Source organism: Leopardus geoffroyi, chromosome B3, assembly GCF_018350155.1.
Source record: "Leopardus geoffroyi isolate Oge1 chromosome B3, O.geoffroyi_Oge1_pat1.0, whole genome shotgun sequence".
In the NCBI taxonomy this organism is placed as follows: Eukaryota; Metazoa; Chordata; class Mammalia; order Carnivora; family Felidae; genus Leopardus; species Leopardus geoffroyi.
This window is the reverse complement of record NC_059337.1, coordinates 66,851,247-66,869,003: the sequence shown is the minus strand read 5'-3', so window position 1 is coordinate 66,869,003 and position 17,757 is coordinate 66,851,247. Positions and strand designations below refer to the sequence as shown.

Below are 17,757 nucleotides of genomic sequence, written 5' to 3'. Positions count from 1 at the left end.
CTTGGCCAGACGGATGAAGAGTCCCAGCTGTCAACTCACGTCTCCCACTGGTACTTTATACTCATTGGCTTTAAAAACAAGAGTGTTTTCATGTTTTAAATGCTCATTTACAAACCGTTTCTCATCTCTTGAGTTTCTGCAATGTTCCCTCTGAAGCCTCTATGCTCCCAGGGGAATTTTCCCTGGTTTAGGAATAAATAGGAAGAAGGGGGGTGGGAAGAACAACCCTCTTCTGATAAGCTGTCCCAGCTGACAAGCCCTTCCCCTTGGACCCATCCACTTAGATCAGTGAACATTTCACAGGCTTAACCAGTTATCTTCACAAGAAGACAAGGCCATTACACAGGCACACATATAAAGAGGTACAGAACGTTAAAAATGCTTCCCACAGAGTGCATATAGGACAAAACAAAACTAAGTTTCCCATCTTATTCAACCTTACAGAAATAGCCTTCTCCTCTCATTCAATTGCTCTTTAAACCATTCATTTTGTTACCGTTTCTTCACGATTTCTCAAAAAACCTTCCACTACCCCTCTCTTACTCAGTGTCATCATTTGTTCTGTATGTTTTTTATAGGCACATATTTTATAACATGTACACATTGACAAATGTGCGATTTGGAAATTTGCTTTTTTAGTGACATATCTCAGTGACTGGTATCAATATTTGTCTGAATTCAACATAGATAAAATGAGTCAGTTTTTGTAGGATCTGGATCTATACCCTGTCAGCATCTTCTGAATGTGGTCCACAAATATATAAGAATTAACATTTAATTCAGGAATTAACATTTAATTCAGGAATATAACATTGAATTCAGGAATTAAAATGTACCATGGCTGATTATTAAAGTATATTTTATTCATAGTTTATTGAAGTAAAAGTGGCATACAATATCCTATTAGTTTTAGGTGTACATCATGGTGATATATTTTTGTACATTATGAAATTATCTGCACAATGAATTAGTTACCATTTGTCACCAAAGTTATTACAATATACTGACTATATTCTTTATGCTGCACATTACATTCCCATGGCTTATTTAGTTTATAACTGGAATTTTGTATCTCTGAATCTTTCTCACTGATTTTGTGTGCTCCCCAACCATGTTTCCCTCTGGTAACCAAGTTTCTTTCCTATATTCATGAATCTGTTCCTGTGTTGTTTTATTTTGTTCATTTGTTTTAGTTTGTTAGATTTCATATGTAAGTGGAGTCATATGGTATTTGTCTCTTTCTGACTTACCTCACTTAGTATTATACCCTCTAGGTTCATCAATGTTGCAAATAAGATTTCATTTTTTATGGCTAAATAATATTCCATTAGTAATATGGCTAATGGAATATTATGTGTACATACATACATTTTTTTTTTTCAGATGAATACCTAGAAGGGGAATTGTTGGATTGTAGGATAATTGTATTTTTAATTTTCAGAGGAAGTTCTGTACTGTTTCCCATAGTAGTTGCATTAATTTACATCCCTACCAACAGTGTATGAGGGTTCCCTTTTCTACATATCCATGCCAACACATATTAATTTTTTAATAGCCAACCTGATATGTGTAAGGTTCTCAGTGTGGTTTTGATATGCATTTTTCTGATGATTAGTGATACTGAGCATCTTTTCATGTGCCTGTTGGCTGGCTGTAGGTCTAATTTGGAAAAATGTGTATTCAAATCCTCTGCCCATTTTTTAATGGAATTATGTGTTTTGATATTTTTGTACATCCTTTATATATTTTGGATATTAAACCCTTTAGTAAATGTATGATTTGCAAATATCTTCTCACATTCAGTATGTTGCCTTTTAAAAAATGTTTTAAAAAAGTTTTAATTTTATTTAAGTCCAAATTAGTGTTGATGCTTTCCTTTGCTGTGCAAAAACTTTTTAGTTTGATGTAGTCCCATTTGTTTAACTTTTGCTGCTCTTGCCTGAAGAGACTGGTCCAAAAAAACATATTGCATATAGTGTGAGATTTTTGCATGTAGCTGTCATTGAAGAGACTCTTCTCCCCATTGTTTTTTTCTTGCCTCCTTTGTCATAGATCAGTTGACTATATATGTGTGAGCTAAAGTATATTTTAATTTTTAAAAATGTTTAAGTTTTTTATTTATTTTGAGAGAGAGACAGTGTGAGTCAGAGGGATAGAGGGAGAGAGAGAGTATTCCAAGCAGGCTCAGCACTGCCAGCACAGAGCCTAATGCGGCCCAGAACCCATGAAACTGTGAGATCATGACCTGAGCCAAAACCAAGAATCAGATGCTTAACTGACCTAGCTACCCAGGCACCCCAAGTATATTTTAAATACTACCTGAAATAGGTTTTGTTAGGTCCCTAAACTGGCTAAAACACAATAATGATTATATCAGTAAAATAGTAGTAATAATTATAATATTATTATGTAACTAACGCTTTATGGTCCCCAATCTACTTTCACACATAACCTCATTTTTCATCTTGAAATACAGATTCAATTTATTTGGAAGCTGTGTTTTTCCCAATGTTAAAAGCATATAGTATCTTTTGCTATGATATCCATGATAGGACTGTGAAATTGTTTCCTCAAAATCCTGTGCCAAATATATAAGAAAGCTGCTTGAGCACAAATGTCCATCGACTGATGAATGGATAAAGATGTGGTATATACATATACAATGGGATATTACTCATCCAGCGAAAAGAATGAAATCTTGCCATTTGCAACAACATGGATGGAGCTAGAGTGTATTACGCTAAGCAAAATAAGTCCGAGAAAGGCAAATGCCATACAATCTCACTTGTATGTGAAATTTAAGAAACAAAACAGATGAACATAGGAGGAAGAAAAAAAAAGGGTAGCAAACCATAAGAGAGACTCTTAAGTATAGAGAACAAACTAAGGGTTGCTGGAGAGGAGTGGGGACGAAGGGCTAAATGGGTGATGAGTATTAAGGAGGGAACTTGTGATGAGCACTGGGTATTAAGCGCACATAAGCACGCACTGGAATATTAGGTGGTCATAAAAAATATGAGATCTTGCCATTTGCAACAGCATGGATGGGCCTAAAGGACAATATGCTAAGTGAAATAAGACCGAGAAATACAAATACCTCATGATTTCACTTATATGTGGAATCTGAAACAAAACAAAGGTTGTATATAAGTGATGAATCACTAAATTCTAATACTGAAATTAATATTACACTGTTTATTAACTAGAGTTTAGATACAAATTTGAAATGTTAAGAAAAAGAAAGATGATTGGATTCTTCAATACATTACACTTTCTGTATATGATAAAATATATATCAGATGTCTCTTCTCCTCTCAACCCTACTATAATGGTTTGAATACAGACCAATACTATATTGGTTTGAATGAGACTGGGTGGCTCATTTGGTTAAGCATCCGACTCTTGATTTCAGCTCAGGTTATGATCTTGCAGTTTGTGAGACAGACCCCCACATTGGGCTCTTTGTTGACAGTGCGGAGCCTGCTTTAGGTTCTCTGTCTCCCTGTCCCACCCCCCTCTCAAAATAATAATAATAAAAAAGAATACATATCAAATGCTATAATACTCAATAATGGAATGGAACAAACAAATTAGAGGCCTGTTTCCCTGTCATAACAGTTCAGAGATTAGCAGTAAGGCTGGAGGCTTCACTTACTTTGTCCACAGGATCTTTAGTACGCAGGCTGCTAGATTCATCCTGGATATGTGATTTCCATCTCTGGGCTCAAGGTGCCTGCTCCAGCTGTTGCCATTTGCTAGCCCAGAGAAGAATACAGGAAGAGAGAAGGAAATTAACGTATGTGGCATAGTCTTTAAGGTCAACCCTTAAGATGTTACTTTCTGTCAAGCCTGTTGAAAGAACCTAGTCACTGAATCACACCTTATCCTAAGGGAGGCTGGGAAATATGGTGCCTAGCTAACTTGCCACATGCCCTGCTGAGACCCAGAGGTGGATCATCAGTGGGGAGGTTCTATTGCTGAAATGAAGAAGAAGCAAACAGATGCTGGGAGAAAATTAGCAGCGTCTGCCACAGTTTGGTCAAACCATATCTGTATACTTGTATGTTTCCTTGTCTGAAAGTTGGGATGAGGAGAGGATGGTTCTGAAAAAGAATTGTAAGAGGAAACCAAGGGCAAAAATAGAATCCCACAGCATTTTTTCCATCGTTAAAGGAAAGGAGCATGCTGAGGATAACATGGAGTCAGCCACTGGCACATCTTTTCTATCTCAGACCCAAGTCACAGCTATCTGAATCTTCAGGAGAGAGAAAGCTAAAAATTACCAACAAGAAACATGTTTTAACCCAGAGTCTGTAAGACTTGATGATGAAAGCGGTACGGAGCTAGTTGAGTCCAGCCTTCCAAGTCTATAGACAAGGCAGGACTGGGAGGCAGGACTAGGAGGCAGTTCCAATGGTAGCACTCACCGGAGTGGTTCTGGGGCAGGTGTAGCTGGCATCAGGACCAGTGTTGTGGAATGAGGGGCCGGCATTAGCAGGCATGGACACACAGGTCCTACTTGCATAGGACAGTAGCAGGAAATAACTCAATGGAAGTCACTATTGGTAGTGACAAGGCACCATAGGCTCAGTGCCAGTTCCCAGAACAGTCACACTGGAAGATGGTTGAATGGAAGGAGTCCTCAAGAGAGAAAAGAGAAAAGTTGAACTTCAATTCTCAGTTAGTGTGATGTCATTGGAAAAGCCTATATATATATACACACACACACATACATACATATATATTTATTATATCTCATTTATTATATATTTATATAAATATATATTTATATGTAATATGTATATATTTATTATCTCATATATTTATATATATTATATAATGTATAATTATATATAATTATGTTTATTATGCAAAATATTTATATTATATAAAATATTTAGTATATTTATATATTTATTATATATATTATATATATTTTATATATATATATAAAAGCAGTAAAATACATTTTCCTCTGTCTCCTTGCCCTCCAAAATGTTGACATTTGATATAGCTTCTGCTTCTCTTATGTCTAGGTGCTAATTTTACAAATTCAAAAGTTACAATAATAGCATTTGCTCAAATTTTACTCACAAATTACTATTTTTATTATTTAATGGACAAAGTATAAAACAATCCCAAGGGCAAATCCTCAAATATATTCACCAGCAGTGTTTCTCTAAATTACTAATGTAGAACTCAGAACGGTCCCTCTAAAGATTTTATAAAAACCAAACAAAATGAAAGCCACTTCCCTTCTTTGTATAAAAGGTCCATCAATTTTTGTCTCAATACACAGTAACCCTATCTTCAAAGTGACAAAAGATGCATCTTTATGTAAATTCTTTGAACTGCATGTAGCACAGACTTCCACATAAGAGTCAAGTTAAAATTCATCCCACATGTTCTGAAAGTATAGTATTTTACCAGATGAGTTTGGGTGGATGCAGAAAGGCCCAGCACATTTGATTTTCCATTGACTTGATGTTTATATTGGGTGTTCAATTGTTTTCAAGCATGACTAAAGAGTGAAAAAAAATGTTATAGGAATTCATGGGTCCAGGAGAAATCTCTGCCTGGCTGAATCCTCTGAGCTACATCTCTCTGTATTTTCTAGACCTATTATTTTTTTTCCAAACCTTGTGAGTGTTTTGGGATTGCAGTGATTGAGGAAAGTGGCCATCATATGACAATTTTCTATTTAAAAACCTTTCAGCAAAGAAGCTTCTTTCTCTCCCATAGAGATGCAAGATTCCTCAAAATTTCAAAAGAAAGAAGTGGATTGAACAATGAGATGTCTCAGGATATATTAGTTGACTTTAATATTTTTATCTCTCTCCTTTAAAGATAAGGAGGACTTCTAAATCTTGACAGTACACAGATTGGGGGCTGGGAAGTGGGGGGGCGGGGCTTGGCAAGGTTCTTGGAAGTAATTTGCTTTACTTATGACCTAACTCCGAGGGAAAATGCGGCAGGAGGCTCAAGTTTTACTGCCATTTTTTTATTATTTTTATTTAGTATTGACTTTACCCTTAAAATGTTTAGCTTCTTTCACTGGTCATGATCTTCCCCAGCAAGCAATTGATCACTCCTGATCACATGGTCAGCTTTGGAAAAGACTAAATATTAGCTTAGACTGTCAGTATTTGCTGCCCTCCACCTCCTCCAGAGACTATGAGGTTCTCACATTATAATTTCAAGATTTCTTCCCTTTTCCTTTTTTTATGCTGGCAAAACCTGCTTTTCACTTGTATTAAAACTGTCAAAACTGCCCAAAGGGAAAAAGTATATGTTTTCCCCTTGGTACTGAGAAGAGTGAAGAAGCATATTTTGGCAGTTTCATTGTAGGTGTGAAATTTTTCACACAGCTCTACTAGGGAGGTACACAAGTCTGGCCCTGTTGGAGCATCTGATATTTCATGGATAGCAATTTCTTTAAAAGGTATGGCCTAGGGCTAAATTAAAAGATGGGGATTTAGAATAGAAATGATAGCATTCCGTTGAAACAATTGTCAATTATGTGAAAGATGCTGTTGCATATTTAGAAAACAAATGATGCCCCTTTAAATTTTCCCCATGGCAAGTTTTTTTTGTAAATTAACGATTTGAAGTAATACATCAAAAAATGTATTTTAGCTTATAGAACCCATACCATAACAATGTAAAAAATACTAGATTGATTTTACATGAAAGCACATCAGTTAGTAAAATGCACACACCAATAAAGCATCACCATGGCTAGGTAGGAGACCTCGAGACACAATTTATTTTTACATTCAAGCCAATTATTGGCTTCGCTGCGTTAAAAAAGGTATGGCATATATTCGTAGAAGGTTTTTTAAAAATTGAATCAAGTAAATTACATTGATTTCATATCCCATATTAGACAATAGTCTTACATTAGAGTTGACACATTTTGATCACTACTATAAAAGTACCAAAGCTGGGCTCAATACCCTGCATTTTTCTACTTACTTCTGTTCCTATTAGAAGGTATCCAAGAAATGCTGTGAATTCAGTCTTTTTTCAGTTCTTTGCATGATGTCGAATCATCTTCTCAGACTTATTTTAATTGTAAAATCAATTTTTAAGATATGGGGAACTTTTTCTAAGGGAGGAATCCCCCTTAATAAATCACACAGTCTTTGCTTGATATTTTTTTGTTCCCCGAGAGGAGACAATTATATTTTGGAACCGCTTGAATTTTAGAATTGGATTCTTAGGGTAGAATGAACTCCTTTCCCCATGATTTTCACTTAAACTAATTCTGACTCTGGAGCCATTGAGAATACTTTGATTCCTTATGATTATTATTCAGATATTTATGGATGTACACCATACTTGCCCTTGGCCTTGATCAGGGTGTTTCTTATCTCTTACCTGTGACATTCATCAACTCTTTCCGCACGATTTTGAGTTTCATCTCCATCTTCTTGTTTCCACCTTAATAATTTCTCTCCCTTAGGAACATTTCTGTTGTGAGATGCTGTTTTCATAAGGATTTTAAGACATTTACTCTGATCGAGAAAACAGATAAAATTATTGTACAGAATTTTGACATTTGCATGCATCACAATTTGGGTTCCCAGAACACCAAGCTTCCACAATACTGTAGCCTCTTGTCATTGTGCATCTCAGAATTCACCCCATGCAACCATCAAACCAACAGCCTAAGAACCAGGCAGGGAATTTCTCAAATGCTCCAAATAGCTGCACATCACTACAGATTATGACTGCTTGGATTTAGGGAACATTTTTTTGGCTGGGGAAACATTCCAATGGGATAGATTAATCTATGTAAACCACATAGCTCAGCTGAAACTGCTGTTCGGCATTCTAAATTGCCAGCTCCGTCTCCTTTCTGCACAAAAATGCACATTTCTTCCTATAATAAAGATATTTTATAATAGCAATAAGGCAACTCCAGGGTGTGTGGTTATCACGAGATAATCATACCCTAGAGGGATTACAGACACTTGGCTGTGCCTCATAACACCCCATGTGTGTGTTTATCTCATGATAACCACACTCGCTTTTGTATCTTATTGCCTAATTATCCTCTTCTAATGCAAAATACTAATTTTTTGTCTGAAACAATATGTGCAAGGATGCATTGCTAACAATCACAGGAGGACATTGACAAACAATGCTGCTGTTACTCTATACTCACTTCCCATAAGAAAATTGATACCCAGGAAGAAAGTTCTCAGAGTGACAGGTGAACATTATAGTCCATTTTTGAATGAACTGCTTCTTAAGAGGACTCTATAGGCACTATATAATGGGTTTTACCCATTAATGCTATAAGATAAATTCCCATTTTTTTCTCTTTTATATATATATGATTTCTCAATAGTAAGTGAAAACTAGAGATTGAGCAGGAATTTCATACCTGAAAAAAAATAAGACACTAACTTCATTTATTTCCAGAAAGTTAATGGCAGAGATTGATTTTGATTTATTGAGGTATCCAAGTTAATAAGAATATCTGTATGCTACTTATTCATTTCTCCACATCTATTTTAAGTGTCAACCTTTCAAGTTGAAAAATATATATTAAATTTTGTACCTTACAGTAGTGCAATTCATACAAGTCCATTAATCTTGAATCATTTAACTTTTATGAAGTTAAATTATTGCCTATATAATTATCCCAATTATATATAGTAATAATTATTATCTTTATATTACATTATATAACAAAGCCAATAGTGGTTACATGTACAGATTTCCTATGAATCTGATCTCAGAAATAACATTTTCAAGTTCTATTTTCTAAAATCTTGTTTGTATGCGTTTGAATATATTTAAGACCCTGCAAAGGCCATTAAGGACTCATGTATTTCATTACTTCAGTTAAAGTCAGTCCGACCCAAAAGAAAATAATTTTTCAGGACTTTTACAAAAAGGTAATGTCATATTCTTAAATTTGTTTCTACATGTGTATGTGTGACTATCCATGTGAGGTGATGTTTGTGCAAGTGTGTGTGTATATAGCCACCTGCATTTTTTAAAAGTACTCCTTCAATACTTGCTTCCAAAGACCATGACCATTATTCTCAAGCCCACTCCGTGTATTTTCTTAACCTTACAAACTCAGTTTCCTCTTCCTGGTTTCTGACTTCATAAATATCACTGGGTCAAATTTGCTTCAATTCAATAAACCTGTTCTTTCTGAACTGTCAGGTTATGGGCTGCAAGACAAGTTGTTTGCTCTGTCCCTGGAGTCCTGTTCCAAGGGTACATTCTTGAACTTTGATTTTAGGGATGGATTACTCCCCTACATTTAGTAACAAAGACTGCATTAAATCTCAATCCATAAATGACAGGTACATACACCAACAATTATTAGTGACTTGAGGGCATTAGACTATTGTAAGGAATAAAGGATGAGAAAAGATACTTCAGAAGTAGCTACTCCATTAACAGAGGAAAAATGCAATGTTTTCTTAACATTCAATTATTCACTGGCAGGTAACTAATGGGAAATACTATTATATTGTTTTTAGGCACAGGCATATTTTCGTAGAGCTGAAAGACATCTTAGAGCTCATCTATTCCAATCACCTCTTCAGATAGCCAGGAAAATTTGACAACCCTATCTATTCTATTTACTTGTCTTTTACTAAGAGCTAGAAAAGAAGATCTTTTCAATCAATACACATAATTACCTATACCAGAGACGGTGTGAGCCTGAAATTAAGCAAGCTTAGCCAAAGCAAATCTTTTTAGACCGGTGCTGGGCATCATTATGTGTAGCCTTACCACGCAGATGGAGACCAGAGAGAGGTGCATAGTGTGAATAGGTAAAAACACTGGACAGCATTTCAAACGTTTGAGTGCCCTATATTTTCATTTGAATTTGTGAATAGAAATTTTCAAGATGTAGTTGAAAATTCTACTAGATGTTTACTAGATGTTATAAAAGGTCTTACCACGAGAACCAACTAGGTCCTGGATACATTAGCACAATTATGCTTTACTGCATGGGTGAGATCATAAGACAGAAAGCAAAACTTTCTTAGAACCATTAAATACAAAGGAATAGGGAGCTGACAGTAGAGTAAGTGCAAGATACCAGCAAAGAGGAAAGTAAATGCTATCCTGGGGTAAATGCTACCACTAGTTCTGGGCCACTAGGCCCATGCTTTTTTTTTTGGCAATCCAATTTTGTAAAATATAACAAAAGATAGAGTTTAAAAACTAAAAAAAAAAAAAAAAATACTTCAGAATAACTATGGTTTAAGAAGAACACAACAGAATTTGGAGACAAAAACTTAAAACTAAATGTAATTAAAATACTCCGCGAAATTTATAAAATGCAACAAAAATTATAATCTGAAGCATAGTTACAATCTTCAACTATTATATCAAAAAGAATTTCTGATGAGTAAAAACCTAAGCTTCTAATGTAAGGAATCAAGAAAAGAAAAATAAAAAGTTATAAATTAATTAAAAAGAAAACAAAAATGCAAAAAAAAAAAAAAAAGAGTATCTACAAAGAAGCTGTTCTTTGAAGGGAACCCCAGGTAACATTGATTTTAAAAATGGAGATTATACAAAAACAATATTAAAAAGAAAACAGGAAATATTTGCATAGAGGCTAGATTTAAATGCAACTAAGAATTATGAATCTGTTAATATAAATTTGAAAATTAGAAAAATGAAAAGACTGAAAAACTGTGTATTCTGTATTAAAGTATTTGAAAACAAGGACCAGATGTTTTCATCAGAAAATTCTACCAACCATTCAGGAAACACACCTTTTCAATCTTACATAAACTCTTCCTAGAGAACACATAAAGATAGGGGCCCAACAGATTATAATACAAGACTGGTATAACTATGAAATCAAAATAAGAAAGGGAGTATACAAGGTAGGGAAATCACAACCCGTTCCATTCATGAATCTATATGAAAAAAACCCTCAAAAACATAACAATACAAGAAGAAAAGGAAATGCAATAATAGAAATTCAAGGGTGATTTAATGCTAATAAATACAACTGTAATTTACTATGTAGGTAGGTTAAAGGAGATATTTTTTTAAATGGATAAAGAAAAAGCATTTAATAAAATTAAATATCAATTTATAAAATAAAATATTTTAGCAAACTAGGCATACAACATACTTAATTGTGAAATATTAGAATCATAACTGTTAACACCATGGCCAATATTCACTAACATTGTCCTTGACTTTTCAGCCCCCAAAATAAGAGGGAAAAAAATTACAAGGTTTGGAAAGGTAAAAATAAAACTGTTGACAAACAATTGATAAAGTTTCTCAATATAGACAACTGAAAAGAATACACAGAACAATTCCTGGAAGATTATATTATCAAGGTTGCTAAATAGAAGATCAGTATGTAAACCTCCACTGCATTTGTATGCAACAGCAAAAAAAAAAAAAAAAAAAAAAAAAAAAGAAAAAAAGAGTTATAATGTAAAACAAAAATTAGATGGTACCTAGAAATTAATAAAAATTTATAAGACTTATATGAAAAATACATCCAGAAAGACAATAAAGAAAATCTCAATATCATATTCGTGGATTTAAAAAGTCTCAATGCAATTTGAATTAAAATACCAACAGGAATTTTTTAAAGGAAATTGACAAATTGACTATAAAATGTAGAGAAAAAAAAACTAAGGCTAACAAAATTACTCTCCTGAAGAAGGCGGAAGCTTACTCTACCAGATATCAAAATTCATCATGAAAATGTGGTAATTAGAGCAGTATGGGACCAGTACAGACATAGACAAACAGATAAAACATAAAGGAACAACTACAAACAGATATATGCATCTATGGAAACTGGATATATGGCAAAGGTAATATTACAGATCATGGGAAAATGAGGACAAATAAATGCACATATAAATGCTAACTGGAAGACTATGTAATCAACAAGAATTTGGGGTACCTGGTGACTCAGTCGGTTAAGTGTCCAACATCGGCTCAGGGCATGATCTCACAGTTCATGGGTTCGAGTCCTGCCTCAGACTCTGTGCTGACAGCTCAGAGACGGAAGCCTGTTTCGGATCTGTCTCTCCCTCTCTCTCTGCCCCTCCCTTGCTCGTGCTCTGTCTCTCAAAAATAAATAACGTTAAAAAAAATGAAAGTAACACGAATGAATACCAGAATATCAAAACAACCACTACAAATACAGTCACCTAATAGAGAAAAATGGCAAAATTCACCACAACGAAGCTCAAGAGGAGGTTAGTTTTAAGAGGGAAATGAAGTTTGGGGGTCTGTTGAGTTTTAAAATGATGGTAGAAGTTGTGAATCAATCTAACCCATAGCCCAGGTTTGCAAATTGGTATAGGGATAAAAAAGATACGAGAAGGAACATTTGCTTAGCCTGGTGATTGGGGCAGGTAGAATGGAGTGTTAAGGAGCTCAACACGTGTTCAACTAGTCTACTTACTTTAGTCTTATCCTGTATCCTGGCTCCAAGCCTGCTGTTTCCCCTGCCAACTCCTTTCTGCAACATGAATTGACTTGCTTCTTATTGGCTTTCCCTTCCTTCATCTTCTGTGGACCATAAGAGTTCCACTTTTTCCTTTTCCTTTATTATCTAAAGGCATCTTTATCTCCTCCATTATTCATGTCCTTGTGAGCTTGCAATTTTTTTTTCTGCCCTTGATTTGGTGAAGGGGTAAAGATAAATGCATATGCCCAATAGGCCATGATTTACATGAAAGCCTCAACTTGAATATTATTGCTAAGTTATCACTCTTCACAGTCAGCTGAGGTCTGTAGATTGTAATAAAATACAATTGAGGCCCAGACAGACAACTATATTCTTTGGGTATGAATTTGGCTCCAGCACGTACCAGCTATGTTGGGCAGGATAAGCTATTTATTGTGCACAGCACAAAATATTTTAAGATGAAATAATGTAAGTAAAATTCTAGGGTTATGTGGCACATGTGTGTCATTTTGGCCCATTCCACCCGGTAGAAGAGTTGTAACACCCACGGTATGGATCCTTGACTATGACCTAGATGTAAGGTGGGTTTTGTTTTTTTTTTCCCCTGACTTTCCTGGGCTGCTTTCAACTAGAGGATGAATGTCTTTCCCTAAGGGATAGTATAGAGGATTTCCGTTTGGGTTGGGACATTGGGCTGAATGATCATTGATATTTTCCTCTTGAGATTCTAATTCCACTTTTCTCGTTTGGTTTTTCCGTTATTTTGAGGGGCAGCAGCAGCATTCAGCCTGAGAAAAACTGAAATCAAATTAAACTGATCATTGGTCTATTCTTTATGGACCCCTCTTGGGGACTGCCATAGAATATCCTGCTGAATTTGGCATTGTGGCCTGGATGCCCAACAGTTTGGGGATCTGATCTCAGTCTTGTCTTTAACATGCTAAATGTTATAGTCTTAATCCCAGCTCACTGCTTTAGTTTCTTTATAGAGAAAAAGAAGGGGAGAGTATAGCCAAGAAGGTTTGGTCCAGCCACGAATGAATATGAAATCTTAGAGAGAAGGCTGGGCTCATAGTGAGAAAATAATGCTGGCATTAATCCACTTAGAATTGCACAGTGCTCCCACCCACCCCCCCACCTACAATGTGGATTGGTTTAACACCCTTTGTTGGTGTTATTTGGCCATTCCCTTCAAATGCTAATGACCAGCTAGTTTAACACCCTTTATTGGTGTTATGCGGACAGTCCCTTCAAATGGGAATGAATAGCTTGCTTTGTTTCCATAGACAGGGGAGCCAAATAACTACAGGGCCTAGAAGCAAATTATTTCTCTGGTATAGACCCACCCTGAATGATGAATTGGGCTCTATGGTGGCTGTTTCACCGAAGACTGATATTTCCCTACCCATCGCAAACCAGGCCAAAAAAGGAGCTAAACCATTTTCTCCTCATTATCACCTCATTAAGCTCCCCAGGCCAGTGCAGGGCTGGGTTAGAGGCCTGCTACAGGTAGCTTAATGAGTTTCTTATTTATAGGCCCCTGTGCTGTTATGCAAAAGCTTGTTATCCCCAGGCTTGGAGTATGGCATTTTCTAAAGGGAGTTAAGAAATGTAATTATCAAGCATCTTAGTATGGGCATCACAACACTTCTTGGCCACTTGATCAACAATAAATAAATACATTTGCTAGGTTTGTAGAATTCCATAGTGTGCTGTGATGTTTGTACCAATTTTCTCATTTGCTTCTTCTAAAAACAGAACAGATGCTGCCCCAGATGTGGAAAAGGCAGATGTTTGCCAGCTTCAGGTTACTCCAAATTCCCAACCATACAGTCTACAGAACCCTCGGTTTGAGGGGGAAAAAACCTCCCCTCCCCCCAAAAGTGTTGTTTAAATATTTTTTGTTTTATATGTGACTCAGAGATCACATTTAAGACAGGAAAAGCAGTTCCAATTTTAGTTCTCACATGAAGGTATTAAAAATTGCTGTAATTCATAGGTAAATATACAAGACCATAATCAGTGTACCATATATTGAGTTTAAAAAAATACTACAATTTCAGGCCATGATCATCTATTAAGCACTGATTATATGTTTCTGGCATCGAGCAAGGTACTGACAAGACACAAAATGTTAAATATATAAGTCATTGTCATGGATGTAAAAAAGTTTATCATCTGAAGAAGTCCTAGCAGTCATAACTTAGGTGTGTATAGAGGTACATATGTTTATTCAAGTGTGTGCGTATACATACGTATGTATGTACATATAGTTCTTCTCCACAAAGATGGTTTATATTTAAGGAAGTAGAGAATAATTTTAAAGTGAAATAAAAGTTGGTTAGTAAAGACCGGGCCAAATAATAGATGCCACATCTGTTGTCACAAAAATATAAAGAGTGACTTAGGATGTCAGAGCAAAATCCACATAAAATGGAGCCCAGTTAAAAGGTAGATGAGAATCTGGCTGTATTTAAACAGTTAGTTAAGCAGACACAAACAGTTCGAATATTTGAATGCCTGTGCTGGGTGATATGGAGTATAAATGAATATGATAAACCTTCTCTTCATCTTATATATGAATAAGTGGGTATGGTAGGTACATAAACCCTATAATACCACACATAAAATTGCTCATTAGGAAAAGAAAAAGCTAAAAAGTATCAAGAGGAATTCTCCCAACTTAAAAAATAAAAGAAAATGGAATGGGTGTTAGAATTTGAGCTCAGACCTCATAAAATGGGAAGGTTTCAAGAGTGGTTGCTTCCATATTTTCAGGTGGAACAGACATAGGAGCAATATGTGGTTATCAGGACCTTCAAAGGCAGACCCCTTGTCTTTAAGTTATATATTCAGTACCTGCCTCCTATTTTCACTCTAGTTTTATATATTACAGATGACTGACATAGACAAAGAAATGGCTAAATCTCACCCTACTCTGCTATTTCTGCACAAACAGCTCACAAAGATGTAAGGTAGGGGATAACAGGTTACATTCAGAATACATGGATTAATTTATCCTAATAAGAACTTGAAGTATATGCATAAGAATAGAAGAAACAGATTAGAGAAAAAAGTATAGGTGAGAATAAGAGAAAAGGTGGGTCAATAAAGTCAAATTAGGATTTTTAAGCTTTGTTCTAGAGGCAATAAAGAGCATTTATTTTCCTCCTAATTTTTTCCCCAAGCAATAGGAAGGAATGATCAGATGGTTTGGGTAGACTGACAAAGGGAAAAACTAGAGTTTAAGTTAGGCCCCATTTAGGGACCTAATCAACAGTGCAAGGTGAAAAAAATGAATTTTATGAGAAAATAGAAGAAAATGAAATCAAGATGAATTCATGATAGTTTAGAGTTGGAACACTAGTTAGAACACAATTCATAGTGAAAGGTTTGTATAATTGAAGGATAACTGAAATTTCAAGCTTGGATAACTAGGAATTACATTATTGACAATATGTGAAAATCTATAGAAGCTTTTGCTTCAGAATTTGGTAGGGTGATAGATGATAAGAACTTATTTTTAGAAGGTTAAGTTGGAAGTTCAGACATCTTTTGCAATAGAATGTCCACTAGGCAATGGCAAATTTGAAACTAGTTTGAAAGAATATTCTCATTTATCCTACAACAGCAATTGTAAGACAAGAAAGAAAATAGAAAAGGGCAAGATCTATTATGTATATTGTATATGGGGAAAGAAGACAAATCTGAGGAAAAAATAGGTTAGTTCAGTTTCATATGTAAGAGGAATATTCAAGATGAAATAGATGAACAGTGTCAAATGTTCTAAAAACTTAATAATTGAGAAAAGGTCATTATATTTGCTGGACAGATGGTAAGAAATGAACAGTTGAATATTCATCTATAAGTTTTTGGCTTCATAGGTACATACAGAACATTTCATCCAAAAGCAATGGAATACATATTCTTCTTAAGTGCACACGAAGTATTCTCCAGGGTAAATGATACGCTGGGCCACAAAACAACTCTAAGATGATTGAAATCCTATCAGGCATCTATTCAATCACAGTGGTATGAAACTAGAAATAATTTACAAAAAGAAAACTAGAAAATTCACAAATATGTAGAAATTAAACAGTATGCTACTGAATAACCATTGAATGGGTCAAAGAAAAAATTAAGACAAAAAATACTTTGAGACAAATAAAAATGGAAATGCAGCATACCAACACTTGTATAAGATGCAGCAAAAGCAGTTCCAAGAGGAAAGTTCATAGTGATAAATGCCTATATCAAGAAACAAGTATCTCATCCCAATTTCATACCTCAAGTAACCAAAAAAGAAAAAAATCCCAAAACTAATAGAAGGAAGGAAATAATAAGGACTAAAAAGATAAGAGAAAGATCAATGACACTAAGAGTTGGTTCTTTGAAAAGATAAAGTTGACAAGCCATTAGTTAGACTCATGAAGATAAAAAGACAAAAATTGGAAATGAAATAAGGGGTGTTACACTTGCTACTACAAAAAATACAAAGAATTATAATAGGCTACTATAAACACTTACACATCAACAAAATGGACAACCTATAAATGGATAAATTCCTAGAGGCATACATAACCTACCAAGACTGAATCGTGAAGAAATATAAAATCTAAACATTGAACAGTAGGGAGAATGAATTGGTAACCAGAAACCTCCTAATATACAAAAGCCTAGGACCAGATGGCTTCATTGGTAAATTCTACCAAACATTTAAAGAATAATTAATACCAATTCTTCTCAAACTCTTCTAGAAAATAGAGGAGAAAGGAATACTTCCAAACTTATTTTTAGAGGCCAGCATTACACTGATACCAAAACCAGATAAAAACACCCCTTTCTGCCTAAGCCCCCCCCCAAAAAAAATAAAAGGACATGCCAATATTCCTGATGAACATAGATGCAAAAATCTTTAAAAAACATTAGCAAATAAAATTTTAAAAATTAGCAAATCATATACCACTATCAAGTGGATTTATTCCTGTGATGCAAGGATGGTTCAACATTCACAAATCAAGCAGTGTGATATACCACATTAACAAAATGAAGATAAAAATTATAATCAGGAGAGTCCAAGTTGACAATGTAGAAGACCCTGAACTCATCTTCTCCACAAATCAAATCTATATCTGTTTATGGAACAATTCTTGAAGGAGAACTGAGGACTGACTGAATAGCTCCTGTGTAACAAAAGACTGAGAGACCATATAGAGAATAAAAGAGATGGAGACATGATGACTAAAGGAACCCCCATCTCCCAAAGCTGCAAATTGCAGTGGAGAGGGACAATATGGAGATAGTGTGAGCAGATTCTT

At 35.0% G+C, this 17,757-nt stretch overlaps 1 long non-coding RNA gene across 1 annotated transcript in view; it reads left to right on the top strand.

The window, feature by feature from the left end:
- The window catches only part of LOC123583209, a 185,761-nt gene that overhangs the window by 153,395 nt on the left and 14,609 nt on the right, over nt 1–17,757 (top strand). The window lies entirely within an intron of this gene.